We start from the raw sequence: 26,242 nt of genomic DNA, 5'->3' as shown, positions 1-26,242 counted from the left end.
ATTGTAAGCCAGTCACAAAAACTATATAAAGTTCATGACATTTTTTGATCAAGTGGATTACGATATTTTTAAAGGAAACATAAGATGATATTCATCCAAGCAGCATTATTAATTTTTGCTGAGTTCAAATAATGGGCTCTTTAAATTTATACATTCCTGCATAATGTTATTCTGGTTCTCATTTTGGTTTCACTGTGTTAGCAAACAAAGAAATAATGTACAAAGCTTGAGCTTCCCAAACAGACCTAGGAGTTTCTCTTATACTATTTGGAACCTTAAACATATTTATTTTATATAAAATTACTCATCGTAGTACATAAATTTGGTTTTTTTGAATTATCTTGTTATAGTCTCACTTTTCTTCCTCTGAGGTCCTAGATTCCTTTTGGCTGGATTAAGAGCAAACAAGTTATAAACAGACCAACTTTGGTTTGATTGCCAACTTTGTGACATGATAGAAATACGTAAGCTCTCTAAGCCTAAGTTTTCTCATCAAAGGAAAGAGGAAATAGCTATTTCGTAGATTTTTGTGTGAGTGAAGCTGGTACCTAGCCTATAGGAAATATCTAGTGCCCTGCTATGTTCTGACTTCCTTTCAGATAACTATTGTTATACAATTACCTTCAGACTTGGATGAGAATGTCCCACATATTATATTCCAATATGTCTCTATTAGAAATCCAGTTTTTTATTAGACATATAGAACATGTAGAAATTGTATTAGTATGTTTCAGTCTCTTGTTTTAGATTGGAAGTTATATTAGTGACAATTCTTCATTCATGTTTTTATTCCACAGTATCTGACATATGTTAGGAATAACATTTTAAATTGTGGAATATTTTTCTTACAATACTTATTTTTATCATTACAATATCCCTCTGAATTAAGTAGTGTAGCATTATTATTATTATTTTTATAGTTGAAAACTTCGAAAATATTTGTTGGCGTTTATTTAAAATTTTTATTCATTTGTTTATTTTTTGGCTGCATTGGGTCTTCATCACTGGACGCGGGCTTTCTCTAGTTGTGGTGAGCGAGGGCTACTCTTCGTTGGGGTGTGCGGGCTTCTCATTGCGGTGGCTTCTCTTGTTGTGGAGCACGGGATCTAGGCACATAGGCTTCAGTAGTTGTGGCACATGGGCTCAGTAGTTGTGGTCATGGACTCTAGAGTGCAGGCTCAGTAGTTGTGGTGCACGGGCTTAGCTGCTCCGCGGCATGTGCGATCTTCCTGGACCTGGGCTTGAACCCGTGTCCCCTGCATTGGCAGGTGGATTCTTAACCACTGTGGCACTGGGGAAGACCCTTGGCTGGCATTTAATATGACCTATTTCAGAGACTCTCAGTGACCTACTTTCCTTCCTTTTTTTCTTTTCTCTCTCTTTCTCTCTTACTGTCTTTCTCTTTCTCTCTCTCTCTTTCATTTGCACCTGACAGTCAAAACTCATTTCTGTGGTGTTTCAGTCAGCTTGGACTGCCATAACAAAATATTAGACTAGGTGGCTTAAAAAATAGAAATTTATTTCTCGTAGTTCTGGATACTGGAAAGTCCAGGATCAAGGTGCTAGCCAATGTTGGTTTCTGGTGAGAGCTCTCTTCCTCACTTGTAGGTGGCCACCTTCTGGCTTTGTCCTCACGTAATAGAGAGAAATTAAGCAAGGACTATGATGTCTTTTCTTCAAGGACTCAATCTTATTGGATCTGGGCCCCACTCTTTTTTTTTTTTTTTTTTTGGGTTCACGGGCCTCTCACTGTTGTGGCCTCTCCCATTGCGGAGCACAGGCTCCGGACACGCAGGCTCAGCGGCCACGGCTCACGGGCCCAGCCGCTCTGCGGCCTGTGGGATCTTCCTGGACCGGGGCACGAACCCGTGTCCCCTGCATCGGCAGGCGGACTCTCAACCACTGCACCGCCAGGGAAGCCCTGGGCCCTACTCTTAAGATCTCATTTAACCTTAACTTCTTCCTTAGAGGTCCCACCTCTAAACACAGTACCATGGGGTGGGTGAGTGTTGGGGGGAGTGCTTCAATATAAAAATTTAAAGGGACACAAACATTCAGTCCATAACATGTGAGTTGGACTCCAATTGGGGCTGATAATATTGAATATCTTAAAATAGAATACTGAAAATTACTTGTTGCTGCTATGTACATTTTTGTCTACAAAGAACTAGAAATACTAGTGGTCATAAATATAGCAAGTGCAGTATGCGATGAATGATTTTTATTTGTTTGCTCTTCTGAAAAATTGGCAAGAGATAGAATTTTAAAAAAGATCTATTGTGGTGCTGGTAATAGTTTCTCCCATGTACTTTTTAAAAAGCTCAATTGTATACAGGGTAGTTGGCATTCATGTCACGTCAAGCAATGGCATCCCTGTCTCAGAAGATCTTGTGACATAGTATTTTGGATTTAGAAGGCACTTGTTACAGATTTGCCTGGAAAAATAAACTGAAGGAGACTTCAAGTGTGTGAGAGATGAGTGTCTCCTAAATCTGGATGTTTACTCTAGAATTTTAGCTAGAATAAAAATAAATTGATTAAAAATGTTCTAAAAAATCTTTAGATTGTGTATGAATGTTTCATATTCTTAATATTAAAAAATAAGAATTGATATTTATTGAATATACTTGCTATTTTTCACTTTCTATTAAAGTAAAATATACATGCAGAAAAGTGCACTGGTAGACAACTAAGTTTTCATAAAAATGAACATACTTCTGTAAAACAGGACCCCAAAAAAAGAAACAATTTTTCTAGAACCCTAAATGCCCTCTCCATGTTCCCTTCCAATCACTATACTACCAGAGCCTATTAAGGGTAACCGCAATTTTGATTTCTGAAACCATAATTTAACATGTTTTTGTAGCTTATCTTAATGGCATTATAGAGTATGTACTCTTTTAAGCGTGGCTTCTTTCACTCAACATTGTATTTCTGAGATTCATTGATATTATTGTTGAATTCCATTCCACTGTGTGAATAGCTACTCAACCGATGATGGTAATTAAGGCAGTTTCCAGGTTTGGGCTATCATGAATAATGCTAACAAAATCATCCTGGGACATATCTTCTGGTGAACATGTGTACAGTAGAATTTCTATGCTATGAGAAATGCATATATTCATGTTTAAAAGATTCTGCCAAACACTTTTCCAAAATAGTTGTACTAAATTATATTCTGACTAGTAAAGTATGAGAATTCTCATTGCTCAATGTAATTGTAACTTCTATCATTTTTGAGCACTTATAATAGTTACTGTTCAGTGAGTAGGCAATTTGCATAGATTATCAATAATCTTCATAACAACCTTGCAAAGTAGAATGAAATTTTCCCTTGGCAGATGAAGAAACTTTTGTCAATAAGGTTAATATATATCTCAAGGTCAAATAGCTAATAATATCAATGGAAGGACTCCAACTGTGGTGTGCCTGACCATATTGTTTCATAATCTTGATATTACCATAATCTTATTAGTCGAAAATTTAACAAGATAATGTTTGAGACGACCATCTGTAAACTTTAAAAATTCAATTGCCATTGTTGTTTCAATTTGTATAGTTTCTTACACATTTTATATATTATCTGCATAGCAACCTTGTGAGAAGGTATTACCATCTCTTCTGTAAATGAGGAAAATGAAGTTCTGATAATTAAGTAACATTCATGAATTTATATTGAATGACATCTCTAAGTGGTCAGAGTACATAGAGTATGGAATGTGAGTCATTTAAGGACAGGGACTCTTATTCACCACTGTATCCCTAGTGCTAGGAAGAGTGTCTGGCACATAGGAAGCCCTCAATAAATAATTGATGAATGATTGAATGACTGAATGAAAGAAAATCCAAAAAGGGATTATATGAACATGTTTCTCTAACTAGTAAGTATGTAGACAGGAGGCTGAACGTCAGTAATCTGCCTCAAACCCTTGGTAGAAAAAAAAAGGTCCCTCCTGGAGGATGTGCATATTAATTTTATCAAGTTTCTCTCTAAATAGAGTTGTTTTCACAAACCAAGAAAATCACTTTCTTTCCTTCTGTTAGAAATGCATACTGGGGAATTAAAGACATATGTTTGAATCGAACATTATCATCTGGGAAAGTTTGTTTTTTTATCCACCCATTTAATAAATATCTATCCACCCATTTAATAAATATCTTCTAAGTGCCTTCCAGGGACTAAAAAACATGCCATGTGCTGGGGATGACTGATGGAAATGGAAAACACATCCTTTGTCTTTATAAACATCATAGTTACAGTGACATATATTCCTTGGGACTCAGTTCCCTAATCTAAAAACTGAAATGATATTATCTAATATTGTAATAACAATATTAGAATATTTTGATGATTAAGTGAGATAGTGTATCTATGAGATAACACTTGGCTGCTTATAAAATAGAATGGCCAATATTGTGAATATTCTTGATTTATCTTTAGCATAGTGAGCACCAATATATGGAATCATAGAAAACAGCATTTTAGGTGCAGTATCCCATTTCTGTTTTGTTTTATGGCCCTAGCATCCATAAAGAGAGGTATTCATTGATCCCTCTCTCACTCATTTATTGAACAACTCTTTTTTACTATATGGAAACCCCAAGTCTTTTCTTTGTTGGTTTATCTAATTACTTTTATATTCTATTTTACAACAGAGAAGTTAGTTGTTTGTGGATTAAAATGCAACTTTCTGGCACTCAAAGAGTATAAATGCAATCCCCTGAAATGACTATCTCCTAGGATGCCACTTTCTTTGTTTGTTAGATAGTTCCCATTATTCCTTCTAACTTGCTGTGTGGCCTTTTTTCTCTTTCATCCAACAGGAAAGTTTCCAAACCTAGAGTTTTTTTCAAACAGAACTTTCAGGCCACTAGAGAAATTATGCTTTCCCACCTGTGTTGTAAAAACAGTGTTTTTCTTCCCAAAGAGTACAGGTGTTAAGGCAGTGGATAGTGGCAGACAACGGTCCTACATAGCCTCAGCTGGGAGTCCCAACAGAGTTCTGTCCTTCCACTGAGCTCCCAGGCCCAGGAAATATACACCTTGGCCCTTTCTTTGGTTCTGCCACTTGGAAGCTAGTCTGCTCAGAGCACAACACTGATTTCTAGGTCACAGTACAGCTACATTCCACTAGCAAGAATTCTGTTACAACACTAGCTTCAATATGAATAAATAATGCCCCATTCATTCTCCAGTCATTAAGTGAAGGTATTGTTTGTGCTAGACTTTGTGCTAAACATTGGCATTACAGAAATAAATATGACATAGTCCATTGCCACTAAGACTACAAAATACTATGCCTCTTGGTAGTGTCATTAAGAGACACCTGTGTAATTTTATTGATGAGTTCTGAAAGGTCAACTTATCTTGGTCTTGGAATTCTTAACCTCCCAAAGTCAGTAATCACAGCATTCTCTTCCTAAAGGAAACTTTAAAAATCTGTTCTCAGTTCCCCTGACTTCCTGTCCTGGGGGCAAGTCCGATGTTCCCTTCCCATCATGCTTACTCTTTCACTTACAAGACGGTTAAGACATAGTTTAGGCAAAAATAAAAAGTGAAGAATAAAAACAACTGTTATTTCACTTGCAGTAGAGAAATTAAATGATTGCCAACCATCACTGTAGTCATTTGTATATTCCCTAGTATTTCATGCATAGTGTCAAATATCTAGCTTGAAACTAGGATGTAGAAATCCCTATTAGTAGCCAAAGTGCAACAGCAAAAATCTCTATTAAATCTCCTGAATCTACTCACGGTAGGGGATCACTAGATCCAGCACAGTGATAACTCAGGCAACTGAACAGCAATGGTTTTACCCTCAATTTATTAACACATATAACTATTCATTCAGTTTAGCAGTCTGGAATATTCAACGTTGTTACATAATGAAGAGGTAAGCATTTCAAACTTAGTGCCTAAAAAGTTTCAAGTATATTTTTTAATGATAACTGATGTGCATGGTGCTAACATTGTTAATGCCAAAAAATGTGAAATATAGGCTTATTTTCTGTGATAAAGAATACAGGAAAATGTATGAAATAATTTTGAGTGATTTTTTTCACTTATAATGATTAAAATTTAAAAGATAATTTAAAAATTTCTTACCCCAAGTAGATACATTTCTGTTATTCAGAAAAGTAATTTTTTGAAATGTATGTGAAGGAAAAGTTATGATATATGTGTGTAAACTGTTTTGTCTGTGGGTGTGATATTTTCATTCATCTTAGTGGCATCATCTCTTTCGAAAAGAATCTCTTAACAAGTCTGTTGAAACAAAGTTAACAAGCACCTAAACTGAGATTAATTGGAGGAACTCAGTTCTTGAACTCTATATAGTTGTTTACTTTAGAACTCACTGAAAACAAATTATTGAAAGAATAAATAATAAAATGAATAAGAAAAATACCTCAAATTCATTTTTAGTATCAGTCATATGATTTTCATCAGCAAATTCAAGTAGTGGTAATAAGTGACAAAGATGATAATATAACCATAGAAGAAACTTAACTTTGCCTACCTAGCTTAAGTTTTGGCCAGAATGTCTAAAATTGTAGCCAAGAAGTTTTCTAGTGAAGGTGGGAAGAAGCTAACTTCCAGCTAAACTAGCTCATGATTGAAATTGGAATGCTTGAGAAAATTCAAGGAGTCTGGCTGTGATTCCCTTTGAATTTAGGAAATCATTTGGAACACAGCCACTGTGCTCAAATAAAATTTAGCCATCCAGCGTGCACGTTGGGCTCATTTTGTGGTTATGTATGAGACTCCATCTAACATTACAGTAATAACATTTGGATTTTACTTCTGATTATTTTTTTTGGTCATGTGCATTTCTCTGCTTTTGACCAGACATTTCTATGCAGGAGATCAGCTGATGTAAGGCACCAACACCATGCTTGGAGATGTTGAGGTCACTCTAGTACAGTAGGAAGAGCTAGTTTGGTTCCAGACCCTTTGGCAGGAGGATGACTTGAAGGCATATGCTGCAATGGGAGAAGCTGCTACTTCTGTCATTTTCACTCTCTCCTTCACAAACTTCCTGGCAAGGGAAATTCCACAAGCAAGGAGGAAGAGAAAGAATCCATTACAAAAAAATTTTACTTCTGTTCAGTCTCACATGGTGCAACAAAATGTATGCACATAATTTCCCATTATGCTTACAGAAAGAAAGGTTCACTAGGTGAGAAATAGACATCATTTTCTGGGAAATTTCTTGGCAACTCTTAGACAAGTGAGACGAAAGCAATAAATATCAAAATAGTGAAAAATTGAACAAGGTAGTAAGGGCTGGTAAATAAAATCAGTATCTAAGTCAAATCTGTGAAAAATTGCCTTTCTCTCTCAATCACTGAACTGGCCATTGACAAAAGTGCTCAGGATTCTTCAAACAAAATCATTAAACACAAAACCCTAGTTAGATTGAAGAGAAACTGTTTTCAAACTAATGCTTTCATGTAGGCCTTTCATGTAGAGACCTTAATGAAATTAAACAGCAACAAAAAATAAATTTATAGTATTATATGACTTAGATCATGGTTTAAAAATACTAGACCAATGTTAAGGTCAATCTCCATGTTTACTGGAGAAAGGCTATGCTTACAGTTACACCTTTGGGGAAACTTCATTGTCTCTGAGGACCATCCCAACCATTTCTTTTTCTTTCTTTTCATAGCTGTCAGTTATTCAGACATTTTTGTATTCCTTTTTCTCAGTAACCAGAATATTCTTGTGCTCACCTTTGCCCATTCACTCTCAGATCCACTAAGCTGACAGATATTATTCTTCTGACTTCTCAGCTTTCTTACTTTCTCCAAAAGTAATCACATAGCATCCTCCTGAATTTTCTACACTTTAAAAAAAATGCATAAGCCTTTCAGATGTGTGGTGAGGGCAAAAGTATAGTTTTTGAATTGACACAAAATTTTCCAGAAAAAAGTAATAGACCAACTAAGATAGCAAAAGAAACAGCAACTTGAAAATGATACTTTCAAAACTTGATGGTAGAAAAGCCTGACAAACTTGAGAACATGGGCAGTAAGACCATCCTAAGATCAGGAGTCATCTGCTGGGGATCAGAGAGAAGTGAAAGGAGGTTCTTGAATGGACCCTATAAACTAATGTAATACAGCATATGCTCACATCCCCAAATAAAGGAATGTTTCTGCCCATAATGAATAGAAACCTGGGTAAGGGGCACAAAAGTCAATCAGTGAAATCGAGGAAATTCCTTACGCATTCTAAATTTCTGGTGAGTACAAAAACACCCCCCCCAAAACCCACTACGTCTATGGGTGTAGGAGAATACATATGAGAATTTATAGAATTGTGTTGGTCTGAGTTCTTATGACCTTCAGAAATATCCACTAGGTACTCTTTTAAAATGGCAGAGCCTACTCATGAGGAAATATACTGAAAATAGAAAACACATTGAGCATGGCAAATGAAAAAACAATCTACAGAATAGGAGAGAAAATACTTGCAAGTGCTATGACCAATAAGGGGTTAATATCCAAAATATATAAACAGCTCATACAACTCAATATTAAAAAAACAAACAACTTGATTAAAAAATGGGCAGAAGACCTGAATAGACATTTTTTCTGAAGAAGATATACAGATGGTCAACAGGCACATGAAAAGATGCTTAACATTGCTAATCATCAGAGAAATGCACATCAAAGCCTCACACCTGTCAGAATGACTATCATTCAAAAGTCTACAAATAACAAATGTTGGCGAGGATGTGAAGAGAAGGGAGACATTGTACACTGTTGGTGGGAATGTAAATTGGCGCAGCCAGCCGTTGTGGAAAACAATATGGAGGTTCCTCAAAAAACTAAAAATAGAACTAGCAATTCCACTCCTGGGTATATATCGGAAGAAAACAAAACCACTAATTTAAAAAGATATATGCACCCCAATGTTCATAGCAGCATTTTTTTACAATAGCGAAGTATGAAAGTAGCCTAAGTATCCATCAACAGATGGATAAAGAAGATGTGGTACATATGTATGTTTGCATACACACACTCACACACACACGTGTGCGCACACACACTGGAATACCGTACTCAGCCATAAAAAAAGAATGAAATTTTGCCCTTTACAGCAACATGGATGGACTTGGAGGGCATTTTGCTAAGTAAAATAAGTTAGGCAGAGAAAGACAAACACCCTAGGTTATCACTTATATGTGGAATTTAAAATATAAAACAAACTAATAAATATAACAAAGCAGAAATAGACTCACAGACAAAGAGAACAAACTAGTGGTTATCAGTGGGGAGAGGGAAGCAAGGAGGAGAAAGATAAGGGTAGGGGGGTTAAAAGATACAAACTTCTATGTATAAAAATAAATAAGTCACAAGGATATATATGTGCAGCACAGGGGAAATATAGCCATTATTTTGTAATAACTTTAAATGGAGTATAATCTCTAAAAATGTTGAATCACTACATTGTAAACCTGAAACTAATATTTTATATCGACTTTTCAAAGAAACATCTGAGCAGATTTCCATTATATGGAACTGAACAGAAATGTGTCACATGTCCATTCCTAAATAAAACACTGGAGAGAAAAATGAGACCACTTTGATTTTCTAATATCAATCCCGATTTATTCCCTGGGAGAGCTTGCATGGCCACCAAATACGGGATTCTGTAAATGAAGAAAGTGAGGACGGTAGTTGTTAGGTAGGTAACCCAGTGTCTCTCATACTAACACATGGTTATCCAACTAAAAATGTTCATTTTAACTTCTCAAAGATCTCAGGGCGAACCATATTTAATTACAGAGAGGGAAGAGTTAAATGGCCATCTTTTCCTGTTCTCCAAACTTTATACATTTAGAAAGTTAAAAACTCCATGAACTGAGAAATTAATATTTCCAAACATTCTTAATGAAAATATTTGGAATCCACTAGAATGTGAACTTTAAAGGTCAGAGATTTTTGTCAGTTTTGTTTACTGGTACATCCCAATGTCTAGCACTGTGCCTGGCATTTGGTAATTGTTCAACGAATATTTGCTGATTGTGTTGAATAACTAAATGGATGTGTTTACATATGAAAAAGGAAGGAAAAAATAGAGCTTTAAAATTTGAGAAAAATTCTTGCCACATGAATTTATTATGGCCTTAATGTAGACGTGTGGGAGTATTCGGATATATTTTACTTCCCAACTTGTTATGTTTTTGTCTCACAAACAAAAAAAATGCCTCAGAGAAGGATATGACACCTGTGCTGTACCCTTCAAAGCATTGCCCTTAGCTTGGTGGATAGACTAAGAGAGTATTTCAGTGAAGATGCTGAGAATGCTAACATATTCTATATATAATATTTTACTCGTTACTTTTTCTCCCTCTTCCCACATCGTCTCACTAAGAGGTCCTTTTATATATTATTTATGTCATCTGTGCCATATTTTTAAACCTATGAGACAACTTGATACCTCCTTTGGGAAAGTTGTTAAACTGAGCATAGGGTTTTAGATGTTAAAAAGTAGTGAAAGACCCCAGACATCGATTAAAAAAAAGTATGCTATTGAAATCAATCTACTAGTTCAAGGCCTGCTCACTCATTAGGGAGCTAGAAACATTTATCCAGGATTTTCTGATGTATAATGGAAATTTAAAACACTGTATGAAAGTTTCATTTTGCATGCTGGGAACTGAAAATCCAAAGCAAAACTTGCTGTTGATGCGTTCGTTTTCCGCATTGTTGCTGCTGCTGCTAAGATGACTATTTTTATCACTACTAATTTATAGACAGTTAAGAAATACTTTAAGTTTTTTAATAAAAAATAATCATCAGCAGCATGTTGGCATCTCCATGGGGAATATATACTGTGACAAAGATAACAGTGAGTGATGTAGCCAAAAAGTTGGAGAAGCAATTCAGAAATCCAGCAATCTCTTTTAACACTGACAAAGTAAGAGAACATGTCTCTGAGTTTGATTTCTGGGAAAGATTTTCAACTGCGGAAATAAAAGCAAGAATTAAATAATGTTGCCAAATATTGATGGACTAGGCCAGGGGTCCCCAACCACTGGGCTGTGGACCGGTTCCGGTGCGCGGCCTGTTAGAAGCCGGGCCGCACAGCAGGAGGTGAGCGGCGAGCGAGTGAAGCTTCATCTGCCGCTCCCATTGCTCACATCACCCCCTGAACCATCCCGCCCCCACCAACTCCCCACCCCCGCCTCCGCCACCGGTCGGCAGGAAAACTGTCTTCCAGGAAACCGGTCCCTGGTGCCAAAAAGGTTGGGGACCGCTGGACTAGGCATCTGAAAGTTGCAGCTGGACTTAAATCTAGGTATAAGAGAAATCCTTATGCTGCCAGTTTCAGGACAATATGGGGTTCTCAAGTAAGAAAAGCCTGGTGACACTGGGGAAAAAATGAAGCTATGAGCCAAAAACTCCAGTACCGCAAAGTGGCAGGTAATGTTAATACCAAATCCACAATACCTATTATAAATCAGGAAATAATTCATGTTTTCTAGCTCATTAGATTTGAGTATTCTGAAATTTAGAAGCCACCTGCATCTTTTCTTAGTCCACCTATTAATTTTTTACCCTAAAAAAATAAGTTTCAGAATTAGGACTTATGAGTTTATATGTTTTATTTTCAACCTGTGCTGCTCAACAGGGTAGCCACAAAACACACGTGGCACTTATATTTAACTCTAAATTACTTAAATTTAAATAAAATGTAAAATTCAGGTACATAGTTACATTAGCCATCTTTTATGTGCTAAAAACGCACATGTGGCTTGTGACTGCCACACTATTGGACTTGCAGATACAGAACATTTTTAGTTACAGCAAGTTCGATTGGGTAGCCCTGCATACAAAAAACAAGTTTATGCTAAAACATGTGCACGTGCTGCATTTAAATCTCTAAGTCAAATATTTTACAAGCATTCTTATAGGGATCTTAGGATGAGGATAATATTCTTTGATTAAGCAATGAACTTCCTTTCCTAATAAATGAGGATCACTTTTACTACTTTATACCTAATACATAATCAGTTTAAATACTCTTCTCTCTGAATATACTTTCATTTCTTCCCTCTGTATTACACCATATGGGTTCACAAAGAGGTTTATTATCCTGTACTTTGATCCAAACTTCAATTCCCTGGTCAAAAAGTTTCATCCTTCCCACTTCCCTATTCCTCTCACTTTGTCTATGAATTGTCTATATCTAATCTTGGTGCCTGGCACTCATGGTCTTCCACAGCCTCTGCCGGATCTGATCTTCCTGCCTTTCCTACTCTTATACTGCTAAGGGCATAGACTCATTCCTATATTCAAATAGAAATCATCCACTTCAGGCAAATTGCTATTCTCTTTCACTGCCTAATCCTGATTTTTTTTTTTTTTTTTATACAACACACAACTCTTTGCTTCTGGGCACATAGAAGTAAATCAACTATATCATTAAATATTACCGAACGCCAACTGTATATAAGGCTGTAATGTAATATCCTCCATTCTAATCAATGCTTGAGAAAACTATAAAATTCTAAGAATTAACATTTCCAATGAAATGTTCCCTAGCCTGATGCACCTACTAACTCCTCTCATCTATACTTTAATGGTATATACTATAATTACACCTAATTTTATAGTCATTGCATATTGTTCATTAAAGTATCTGAATTATTGACAGGTCACATATTATTTTCACAGGCTTAATCTAATACTTTAAGGGATTGCAACCAAGTTTTATCTACCTCTGTGTCCTGTGTAGCTCTTCACATGGTATCTTGTAATCATTAACTTGCTTTGGTCAGTAAAATTCTTTTATTGTTGAGAGAGTTGGGTTTGATTTACCATGAATATATTTCAATTCTACCAAGCAACAAAAATTTCTTTGATGTTTAGTCACAAGCTGTGGCAATACCTAGATATGGGAAAATATTTATACAAGATTTTACTGGGCCAGAAATGCTTATATGTTTGCCCAACCCAACAGCAGAACTGCTGGCTGATTCACAAGCGGTTCACCTCTATCTCAGCCATCTCTGCAGCCCATTTCCCTAGACCCCCAGCATCCTCAGTTTACTGCAGTTCTAGTAGCTTAGCCAACTATCAAATGAAGGATGCTCATTAGTTTGATCATGGGGAGAGCACCAATTCAAACTTCACTAAGTAAGCCCGTGGAAGTCTTACGTAATCTCTGAAGAATGGTAGTGTGAGTAAAGGGAAACAATAAGTTTTCCTTACAAACATTCCACTCCCTAAAAAAGGTCATTTCATCTCTGCCAACTCTCCACTTGGGCTAAAGGAACAAGTACAACAAGGGTTGGGGGGGTAGGTTGGATAGTCGTTACTACAGTCAATTCTCTAACTGAAATATCTCAGTAAGCCTTTTTGTGAGATGCCTGGTGTAAGAATAGACAGGCAGAATTCTAAGATGGCCCCCATGATATTATAACCGTGATTATGTCATGTTACACAGCAAAAGGGATTTTGCAAATGTAATTAATGTTGCTTAGTTAACCTTAAGACATAGAGGTTACCTGGGTAGATTTAATCTATTCACGAGTCTTTTAAAAACAGAGTATTCTCTGGCTGGTTACAGAAGAGAAAGACAGATTTCAAGCATGAGGGATTTGATGGGATGGAAAATTTCCTTTGCTGAGGAGGTCATGAGGCAAGGATCTGAGAATAGCTTATAGCATCTGAGAGCGGTTCCAGCAAAGTATTAGGGCTTCAATCCTACAAAGATAAGTAATTAAAGTCTGTCAATACTCTGAATAGGCTTCATAGCAGATTCTTCCTCAGAGTCGAGAGCTTCCAATAAAAACCCAGCCTGACCAACACTTGGATTTTGACCTTCTGAACTCCTAAGCAGAGAAACCAGTAACACTACTGAGACCTTTGATCTACAGAACTGTGAAGCAACAGCATTTTACCAACAGCATTTTACCAATCACCCACTGTGTTGGCATTTTGCTGTTGTTTTCTTTTTTCTTTTTTAAAATTTTGTTCACTGTGATTGTTGTTTTGTTTTACCTTTGATTTGATTACTATTGCATTTTCAATACCTAGAAGGGGACTTTGGGATATAGGATAGTAAATAAATATTTCCAAGAATAAGTAACTGTATGAATGTATAGATACAAAAAAATACCTGCTTACTCCACTGGTTAGGTAACAAATAGAACTTCTGTAAGCACCGTGTTCACTGAAAAGGCATATATTTACAGAGTAGAAATAATGAACTTTAAAATCAAAGTGATTTTGACATTGTCCCTTCTAGATAGCTTACAAAAGATTGCAAAATACCAGTATGTATTACCAGCTGTAAAATTAAGTGAATACCAGATAAACTGAAATATCATAAAGAAAGAAGTGGGGGGAGAGAGAGAGAGAAATGAAGGAAGGGAGGGATGGAGGGAGGAAGGAAGGAACGAACGAACGAACAAATGAATTAACGAAAAAGAGAAAAGAAAAAAGGGTAGATAGAGAAAAGCTGTTGAAGCAAATAATCAGATTCCAGAGAAGGACAAACTGTTACTAGGCAAGCAGAGATGAGAGGCCACATTAAAATCTGGAGGGCTTACTGGGTCTGGGGCACGAAACATTGGAAAAGTAAGTTTATCCCAGGCAAGTAAATCTTGCTGCAATTAGGAGAAATCAGCTGAATGAAAAATGGTCACATGTGGACTAGCGTGAAAGACCTGAATCCAGAAGTGTCTAAACCATAGGGCTAGTTTTCTCTGCACTTCCTAATTTTTACCATGGGACTTTTGCTGAGTAAGAGGAGAAAGGGGAATTTGGGGAAGTAGGATGGAAAACAGCAAAAGATCCTGAGTCTCATAGTACGTACATCCCACAGCCTGGCTGGAGGAAATGGCCTGAAACCACCCATAAGATATTGTAAATCATCAGGGAATTAATAATAATTAAAGTTCTAATTGAGGTCTGAGCCACTTCAAATTCTGATTAGAAGGAGGAAGTAAACAAATCCTCACCCTTGCTGCCTGACAGTGGAAAGAACAAGTTCTTTCTGAGGGAAAATTATTATCTGCTTCAGTCCTTACTGTTCTTTGTATATAAAATGTCTAGTACAAAATACAAAAAACTGTGAGATGTGCAAAGAAGCAGGAAAATGTAGATCATAATAAAAAAAAAATGCCATCAATTATCAATAGACCACATCTTCAAATGGCTCATGTTGAATTTAGAAAACAAAGACTCTAACTATTTAAATATGTTAGGTGGTTTAAATCAAAGGATGGAGAAATGTGGATGGAAAGATGAAGTAATAAAGCAGAAAAATGAAACTGTAAACCAAATTTCTAGGACTGAAAAATAAAATAACTATAATGAAGAATTAAATGGGATGAAATTAATAACAGAAATGACAAAGAACAAGTAAGGTCTGACTGAGAACAAGTCAATGGAAATTGCCCAGATTGAAGAGAGAATAATAGGAGGAGAAGGAGAAGAAGAAGAAGAAAAGAATATCAGAGACAGAGACGTGTTGGTAAAGTTTTGCATGGTCAAAAACACACGTAACTGAAATCTCAGAAGAACAGAGTGAAAGAAGAAAAATTTGAAACATAATGGCCACGAATTACCCAAAACAATGAAAGAATCAATCAACAGCTCCAAGAAGCTCAGCAAATTGCAAGCAGAATAATTACCAAGAAAACATCTAAGCACATCACAGTCAAATCGCTGAAAACCATAGATGAAGACACAACTATTTGAAATATTCAAAGAATATTTCAGTTGTCCTTCAATATCCCTGGGGGATTGGTTCCAGGACCCACCAGAAATACCAAAAACCACAGATGCTCAAGTCCCATAGTGGGCCCTCTGTGTCCACAGTTCCACATCTGTTGATTCAACCAACTGTGGATCGCTTAGTCCTGTATTTACTGAAGAAAATTCACTTGTAGGGAACCCACACAGTTCAAACCCATGTTGTTCAAGGGCCAACTGTACATGCAAGGGGACAGCAATAAAAAATAAGGCTGACTTCTCCCAGAAACATTGTAAGCAAGGCAGCAGTCTTTAAAAAATTAGAAAGAAAAAACAAAAGTTACCTTTAATTATCAAGTAAAAATATTCTACAATATTAAAGACAAAAGAAAGATATTGTCAGGCAAACTAAAGTTGAGCAGACCCATGATATAAGAAATAGTAGAGAACCTTTTTTTTGCTTATGGCTATTTATTTATTTATTTATTTAGGACACAGAATGTGGCATCTTAGTTTCCCAACCAGGGATCAAACCTATGCCCCCCTGCACTGGAAGTGCAGAGTTTTAACCACTGGACTGACAAGGAAGTCCCTAATTATCCCTTAATGAAAGACTGAATTATCTCTTAGTGAAAGACTGAATCTGTAAGAAAAAATATGAAGAGTCAGAAAAGGGAAAAACTGGCTAAATATGAAAGACAAGTATAAACATCTCCTTTAAAAGACTATTGAAATTTTGGAGCAAATATAATTAACATAGATCAGAGTGCTTAACATATGTAGAAATAAAATAAATTTAAATAACAGCATAAAGAGGAGCCAAGTTGTAAATGAAAGTATACTTATTGTAAGTTCCTTACATTCTTCCTGAAGTGATATAAAAATAATGCAAAGTGGACTATGATGAATTAATGATTTTTTAAAATCTCTAGAGTGGCCACAAAAAATATAAATTAAAAGGCATATTGAAAAAGTCACAATAAGAATTAAAATATAATACTAAAAATACTGGCTTAAAGAAATATTAAGCAAACAACAACAAAAAATGATGAAACACATAATTGTTGTTTGTACACATACAAACAGTGTACTAGAAGTATACTAGAAAACTAACTTTATCAGTAATTGCATTAAATATAAAGGTACTTAAAATGTTAATTAAAAGCCAAAGACATAAACCAAATAAAACAAAAAAACATGATCAAACACTCAAATAAACAAAACACAAGTCCTAACATAATAAGGACCACCCATAAGGATCACTTAAAATATAAGGATACAGATAGGCTGAAAGTAAGCAAACAGCAGATTATACATTATCTTAATAGTATCCATAAGAAATATGGTGTGGTTATATTAATAATCACATAAATATATGAATAGGGTATTATATGTTGATAAAGGTATGAAGTAGTAAAGAGAATATAAAATTATAAAGATGTATACACCTAAAATGTATGAAGTCCATGCCTCACCAAAGAAGAACATAGAGAACGGAAATAAACATATGAAAAGATGTTGCACATCATATCTCATGAGGGGAATGCAAATTCAAACAGCTCTTCAGATTACTTAAAAAAAGAGAGAGATTTAGTACTTTATGCCTGTCATGAAATTGGTACATTTCATCAGTTTTTAAAAAATGTATGGATATATTTTTTAAATTATCTCTTCAAAGTCTTCAGTGTCTGTAGTTATATCAATTCTTGCATTCCAGATATTGGTAATTTTCTTTCCATTCTTTTCCTTGGTTAGTTTGGATAGAGCTGTATCAATTTTGTTGATCTTTCATTAGAACGTACTTTTGGTTTTATTTATTTTTCTCTATTGTTTTTCTATTTTCAATTTTATTATTTATGTTCTTATATTTATTATTTTCTATCGTCTCCTTGCTTTACCTTTAATTCATTTTTTAAAATATATTTTTCTTTTTAGGTACAAACTTAGAATATTGATTTGAGACCTTTCTTCTTTGCTGATGTAAACATTTAGTGAAAAAAATTTCTCCCTAAGCTCTGCTTTAGCTGCATCTCACAAATTTTGATATATATTTACATTCAATTCAAAATATTTTCTGGTTTCTCCTGGCACTCCTCTTTGACCCATATGTTATTTAGAAATGTGTTTAATGTCCTATTTGGGAATTTCAGAGGTATTTTTCTATTATTTATTTCTAGTTAAATTTGATTATGGTAAGGGTACAAAATTTAATTGACTTCAATTTGTTTTTAATTTTCTGGGATTATTTTATGGCTATTATATGATTGACCTTGGTGAATGTTTTGTGTGCCTTTGAAAATAACATGTATTCAACGTTTGTTTGGTTAAATGTTTTAAAATGTCACATAATAAAAGTTAGTTGATAGTATTATTTACGTCTATTTTATTATTGATTTTATGTCTACTTTTTCTATCAATTGTAGAGAAAGGAGTGCTAAAATTTTCAGTATAATGGCAAATTTGCATACTCTTCCCATTGCTTGTGTTAGCAATTAGCTCACTTATATTTTATGTACTTAACTGATAAAGTGCAAACTTAGGTCTACCATTTTGTTATTTTTCTGTTTGACCTTCCCATGCCGTTCATCCTCTCTCTGTTCCTTCTTTGGGGCTATTTAAATTTCATTACTATTCCAAATTTAATATACCTATTTACTTTTTGCTTCATGTTTTTGTATTTTCTTTTAAGTTGTTACTCTAAGGATTACATTATACACACCTAATTTATACTCTACTTAGTGTTATCATTTACCACTGCAAAGAAAATGTAGACACTTTACTGTCATTATCAATCACTTTATCCTCTCTGTTTAGTTTTAGTTTTCATATATACTATTTTTTATATCTTGAAGCCCACCAGAAAATGTTATATTTTTTGCTTTCAATAGTCATACATATTTTAAAGAATTTAAGAAGATTAAGACAGTCTTTTCTATTTATCCAGTCTTTTATATTCATGGTGAATTGCTCATCTTTCATTCATAAAAATATATATTTCCCTCTGTTATCATTTCCCTTCAGCCAGAACTCTTTTAACATTTATTTTAAAGCAGGCACACTGGTGACAGATTCTTTTAGTTTTCTTTCATCCAAGAATGCCTCTTTTTTTTTTCTTTATTCCTGAAGTTCATATTCACTTGGTATAGAATGTGTTGACTTTTTTTTTCTTTCAAGACTTTAAAGATATTGCCCTATTGTCTTCTTTTATGGTTTCTGGTGTAAAATCCTTATTTATTCACTCATTATTCCTGTTTATAACATTTTTTCCTGTGGATGGTCAAAAGATCTTTGTCTTAACCTTTGGTTTTCTGATGTTTTAGTTTGATATATCTTGGTGTGATTTCGACTTTATCCCTTATGGGTTTTCTTAGTTTCTGGAATCTTTAATGTAGGTCTTATACCAATCTGGGGTTTTTTTTCAACCATCATTTCTTCAAATATTTTTTCTGTACCAATCTCTTTCTCCTCTCCTTCAGGGACTCAAGTGACACAAATGTTGTATCTTTTGATATTATTCCACACATCCTTGTGGCTTGTTTAATGTTTTTCATTTTTTTCCCTGCTCCTCGGATTGGATATTTTCATTGATTTATCTTTCTTTTTATGCCATCTTCATTCTGCTTTTGAGCTCCCTAGATGTGTTTCATATGTTGTAGTTTCAGTTATAAAATTCCCATTTTGTTCTCTTGTATAATACCTATTCATTGCATAATATCTTTTCAGCTTTTATCTTTCCATTTATTTCAAGGGTGTTCAACTTTACCTTATAAAGCATAGTTATAATAGCTACTTTAAAGAGTTTATCTGATAATTCAAACATCTGGATCATCATTGGGCACTGACTTTTCCTTTAAGAACATAGATTTAATCAATTGATTAGATTTATTTGAGCAGCTAGATGTTCCTGATTCTTTGTATATCAACCGGTTTTGGAATGCATCTTGGAAATTTTAAATATATTGTGAGAATATGGGGTCCCTGCTAAATTTTTTGGAGCATGTTGATTTATTCAGTCTAGCAGGTGATTAACTTGGGTTCAGATCACAACTAATGTGGGCAGTGATCCCAATGTTAGTTCATTTTTCAGAATTCTTGCTAGGCTATCTGGGTTCACTATACACATATGCCACTCCAGGTTTAGTCTGAGACATAGGTGGTGCTTTATGGTGTAGTTCTCATAACCTTTGTAATGCTTCTTATGTTTCATTTCATGTGTGCATAGCTCCTCTGTGAACCTGGGACTATTTCAGATTATATACTGTGTTAGAGGATTCTCCAGCTCTCTTCAATCAAGGATTTCCCCATACTCTGCAAGTACCAGAGACTCATTTTCATGGTTTATGAGTTAAATAATTGTTTGTTTTGTTTTGTTTTTGGATTTTCCCCAGCTGGGAAAGAAAAGATGAAAAATAAATAAAATGAGAATACCCCTCAGACTGTCCAGCTCATAGGGGCTCTTTTACCAGCCCTCTAGTCAGAAAGGAAAGATTTTTCTTAGATTTCTTGTTGTCTATGCTTGATTTAGTTACATGGGCCAACTTAGGGATAAAACCAAAAAATAAAGGAGAAAAAAGCAAATAAAGATGACACACCCTACAGTACAGTTCATTCTTCAAATTTTGATATTTATTTCACCATTCTTTACTCTTCAGGGTCCTCATGTAGTTGCTTTTGAAAATTGCCCTAAATTTTTAGTTGAGATCAGTGGAAGAGATGGATATGTAGTGAACTGTTCTTTCTTACCTGGTGCTGGAGTGCTCTCCCGAGATTTTACCGTCACTGTATTCATATCCGCAAGTTGTTTGGGGTTATGTTTCAATTTTACCTGTGTAATCTTTATACTTTCATGGTCCTATCAGATAATGTTAAAGTTTGTCATCTATTGTTAAAAGAAAGGACAAAGTCAATTTGCTAAAACATCTAATGTTTTAAGTCTATGTGGGTCAAATGCTACTATCTTCTTGTTATTACTGCTTCTAGTTTACGTCAAGTTGTTTTTTTGTCGTATAGCTATAGGCATTCAAATGTCTATTAGTCTTTGTGTAAAAATGATACTTCAGCAGTTGGAATAAACTTAAATGAAATTCAAGGTTTGACAGTCACTGGCCCACCTACTTCACGTATAACTATGTAACCAATCCATGTGAACGTAGTTTGAGGAAGGCTTTTTTTTTTCTTTTTTCATTTTTCTTCCCTTTTTCCACTCTCTTCTGTATGAAGTCACGGCAGCATTTATAGAAGTTTCACATGATTGAGGTTGGAATGTGGAAAACAATTCTAAAAGCAGGTTTGCCAGTACCCCAAAAGGTGCAACTTTCCAGGTTTTCATATGAAAGTAGGAAATGTCGCCCAGAACAACACCTACCTTACTTGTATACTGGGTTATGATCTTTGCCCACTGGCTTTCGAATGTGTATTTTCCAGATAGATGTGTTCAAAATAAAAGTGACTTTCCTTTTTGTTACTCCCCCTACCTCTGTAGTTAGCCTCTGAGCCAAAATTCAGCCTGCAAGTTTCTTGCTCTCTTGTGGGATATTGAATATGTGTTTGTTAATCCAAAATTTTAATTATTTACAGCGGGATGTTTGGTTTAAAAACTAGCTGTCGACTAAAGTAAACTGAAACTCTTTCAACCAAGACTCTTTAGGGACACATTTAATTTATTATAAGACTCAATGCTCATCAATACACATCAACTATATGAAATAGCCCTCACTTAGGGGATGACAGAATTATTTAATAATTTATACTCAAGAACACTTCTTTCTTCACTATACAAACTATTTTTAACTTAGCAAAAATACATATGAGAAAGTCATGCCACAGGGTTTTTTATCTTTTAAATAATTCTGAGTATATAAAATCCTAAGCCTCTGAATGTATATGCCAAAAATAGGATTTTATTTTTTTTCCAGCTTTGAAGTGCTCTCTTTATTCACAATTCTTGATGATAATTTAATATTCAGTTTAAAGTATTATTTGCTAATAAGTACTGAAGTCAAGACTACAATTGTTAGTGAGCTCTATTACTGAGGATGTATTACATCAAGTGAGGGAAACATATTAATGAATCGAATTGTTCTCCACTCCAGGCAGTAATATTCAGAGGTTAACAAATCAAGCAAGATTTTCCCAGAGACTGAAAAAAGTGGCTTTTAGAGTAGTCACAGGTATGATGTCGTGTGACATCTGAAGAACCCAGGGATCACTTTCAATTACTAGAAGACCTCCTCATATCTCATAATCTAATAGATTTTTAGTCCTCATTTCTGTCAAGAGACTCTGATGCTGTGCTTATAACTGTATGGCTTAAAATCTTTACTAAAGCCCATACGCATTTATTATAAACTTTATTAAGATTAACAAACACATTCCCAAATGGTTTCTAATTTATTTGCCATTAATTAACAACAAGATTAACTCAAGGGCATATTAGAAAACAAAGAGTGTGTTAAGTTCCATAACCAGAGAGAATGAAAGATTCCTTGATTTCAAAAAGACCATTAAGTTGCAAAGTTCCAAGAGACTGACAGTCATTACATAATAAATTAAGATACTAAAAATAAAATAAAATTGTTGAATATTTTGTTCTAATGTTTGTTTACAGCTACATGTAAAAGAATGAAATTAGAACACTCCCTAACACACACAAAACTAAACACAAAATGGGTTAAAGATCTAAGTGTAAGGCCGGATACTATAAAACTCCTAGAGGAAAACGTAGGCAGAACACTCTCTGACGTAAATCTCAGCAAGATCTTTTTTGATCCACCTCCTAGAGCAATGAAAATAAAAACAAATATAAACAAATGGGACCTAATTAAACTTAAAAGCTTTTGCACAGCAAAGGAAACCATAAACAAAATGAAAAGACAACCCTCAGAATGGGAGAAAATATTTGCAAATGAATCGACTGACAAGTGATTAATCTCTAAAGTATACAAACAGCTCATGCAGCTCAATATCAAAAAAAACAAAAAACCCAATCAAAAACTGGGCAGAAGATCTAAATAGACATTTCTCCAAAGAAGACATACAGATGGCTAAGGGACACATGAAAAGATGCTCAACATCACTAAATATTAGAGAAATGAGAAACAAAACTACAATGAGGTATCACTTCACACCAGTCAGAATGGCCATCATCAAAAAATCTACAGACAATAATTTCTGGAGAGGGTGTGGAGAAAAGGGAACCCTCCATAGTATGGAGGTCCCTTAAAAAACTAAAAATATAGCTACCATATGATCCAGCAATCTCACTCCTGGGAATATATCTGGAGAAAACCGTAATTCGAAAAGATACATGCACCCTGACATTCATTGCAGCACTTTTTACTATAGCCAGGACATGGAAGCAACCTAAATGTCCATTGACAGAGGAATGGATAAAGAAGATGTGGTACATATATACCATGGAATATTACTCAGCCATAAAAAAGAACAAAATAATACCATTTGCAGAGATGTGGATGGACCTAGAGATTGACATAAAGAGTGAAGTAAGTCAGACAGAAAAAGACAAATATCATATGATATAGCTAATATGTAGAATCTAAAAAAATGATGATACTAATGAACTTATTTACAAAACAGAAATAGAGTCACAGATGTAGAAAACAAACTTATGATTACCAGGGGGGAATGGCAAGGGGGAGGGATAAACTGGGAGATTGGTATTGAGACATACACACTACTATATGTAAAATAGATAACCAATAAGGACCTACTGTACAGAACAGGGAACTCTACTCAATACTCTGTAATGGTATATATGGGAAAAGAATCTAAAAAAGAGTGGATATATGTATATGTATAACTGATTCACTTTGCTGTACAGCAGAAACTAATATAACATTGTAAATCAACTATACTCCAATAAAAAATAAAATAAAATAAAATAAAGTTTATTTTAGATTTTAAAAAAATACTTCACTAATCCTCTTCATACAAATCTTTAAAATATCTGTCTGGTTAGATCTAACATATATTAAGTACTAATAAATAATTTATTAAGAGGTGAATGATTCTAATTCCTTAAAAGGAGAATTCAATTCCCCATTGTTTATTTTATTATGTGTGCAATAAAGGGCACAGGAGAAATATAAAGCTCATGGATACAAAGAGAGGCATGTGGAGGATAGGAAGCAGTTATGGGTAAGATACACAAATATTAGAAAAGTTAAATATTACATTTATTATGTCACAGATATTTCAGTATGTGATAGATAACTATTTTTTAATTAATATTTTATATAGCTTTCAATTATTCAATAATTTATATTATTTCAAGTAAAATTTTAATTATCATTATATATACTATCATTAAACAAACCAAATCATTTTAAAGCTTTGTTCTGAAACATAAATAAAATAGTTTTCTCTGAAAACTATGGTCATTGAATTATTGCTCTTACTCATGGTCATTATTTATAGTTTCTTAACATTAATTAAATCCAAATCTTTTTTTTTTTTTTTTTTTTTGCGGTACGCGGGCCTCTCACTGTTGTGGCCTCTCCCGTTGCGGAGCACAGGCTCCGGACGCGCAGGCTCAGCGGCCATGGCTCACGGGCCCAGCTGCTCCGCGGTATGTGGGATCTTCCCGGACTGGGGCACGAACCCATGTGCCCTGCATCGGCAGGCGTACTCTCAACCACTGCGCCACTAGGGAAGCCCTGTAATAACTTTTAATGGAGTATAATCTGTAAAAATGCTGAATCACTATGTTATACACCTGAATCTAATATAATATTGTAAATCTACTACATTTCATTAAAAAAAATAAAATAAAATAAAGAGGGGGACACAGTTCTTGAGGCGCTAGCCAACTGGGTTCCCCCTTTGCCTGGCAAAGGAAGAGAGCCACTCTTTCTCCTCCATAACACTGTCTCCATATTTCTGTTTGGCATTGCTGCACAGAGAGCCAAGATTTTGGCAACAAATTTGGGGGCTCGTCCGGGATTGACTCATGGGCAGGCGGCCCCGTAGGGCCCTCGGTTTGATCTGTTGCTCAGGGATTTCTCTTCACGCCACCCTCCCCAACGAGAGCAGAGGGTTGGAGGATTTCTCTGAGGCCAGATCGCCAGGGTTCCCTTGCCACTGCGCCCTGCCCCGACCACACCTGACCGGCCGTCTCAGCTGCAGAACTCCATGGCTGCGGTGGAGATCGGGGGAGAGGTTGCCCTAGCAGCTGCCGAGGCTTTCTTTGCCTTGAGGACACCTTCCTTTTCCCTTCTCTGCATCAGGCCGGACATCTACTCTAAGACATTATCTCTTGGAGGATCAGAAAGAGGGAGTTTGGTACATCGCAACACACCTGCCAGCAATTTGGTAAGTCCCCGGGAGTGCACACCGTAGCCTTTTTGACTTTGTTCGTTTGGGGAACTTCGGTTCCAGTTTGGGGAGTTTTCCCTGTGAAGGGAAATTCCATTTGTAAGGTGCCACTTTGGACAAAGGTCACAGGTCTAGTGGGACTGGGAAGTCACATTAGGGGCATTTTTGCCATTTGGTTTTGATTTCTAGGCATCTCTTTGCTGTTTTTTTTATTATTATTATTTTGAGTGTGGCTTCCAGCTGGCGAAGTTTGGGTTTGTTTGGTTACTTTGGTCTGAGCGTGTAGACATGTTACTAACTGCTCAAGCTAGAATGGGAAGCGCTTCCTCTAAGGTTCCACCCCCACCTGGGAACCCCTTAGAAAAAATTTTGAATGACTGGTCAACCTATAGCTATGATCCAATGACAAAGAAAAATGGCCTAAAAATGGGTCTCTTAAAATTAGATCTTTATTGCCACAGGATGGTTAAATGGACTGAGGTTCCCTTATGTCCAGGACTTTCTCCTGTAATTTAAAGCCTAAGGAATCAGAAAAACTCTCCTGTCTCATGGGGGAAAACAAGCCTCCTGACTTCTGCACATTCCCTTACTCCTTCAGATTGTTCTGATAAGCCTTAGTAGACCCTGGAACGTGGAATATCGAGGTTCTGGGCTTGGCCAAAGATATCCACCCAGTGATTATTAAGTAAAAAGGGTTATATAGTGTCTAAATATAAGGTACAAATTTCTTGAACCTAGGGAAGATCCTCAGAACATGTATGTAAACAGATTACCAAAATAGGAGGCCACTGGTCTGACTAAACTAACCATAGCTGATATTCAGAGCCTGACAGGAATTTTGGAAGAGGCCTTCTCCCCTAAGCAAAAGGAGGAAAAGTAAAACTTTCCAACATGGGTGAATGGGTATGTCAGTCCTTCAATATCATTGAGGTAGCCACCCAATTCTTTGAAAAAGAAAACAAAACTGTCCTTGTTTTACAAATGTAGTCTTTACAGGACCAGAGGTGTGGCTCCCAAAATAACCCAAAACCCACCAATCTCTTTTACCACTCCCAAAACCTTCCCTATTTATCTTAAGAGGGTTGTAAATATTAAACAAACGGGAAACAAAGTCATTCTAAGAGGAACTTGCCTGTACCATTGAGATGCAAATGTCCTATCTGGTCTTCTCAGGGACACTTATCTCTGCCAT

The sequence above is a fragment of the Aethalodelphis obliquidens genome, unplaced genomic scaffold (genome assembly GCF_003676395.1).
Source record: "Aethalodelphis obliquidens isolate GAN/ISIS:26980383/991018 unplaced genomic scaffold, ASM367639v1 scaffold14, whole genome shotgun sequence".
In the NCBI taxonomy this organism is placed as follows: domain Eukaryota; kingdom Metazoa; phylum Chordata; class Mammalia; order Artiodactyla; family Delphinidae; genus Aethalodelphis; species Aethalodelphis obliquidens.
Note: the sequence above shows the minus strand (reverse complement) of the source record.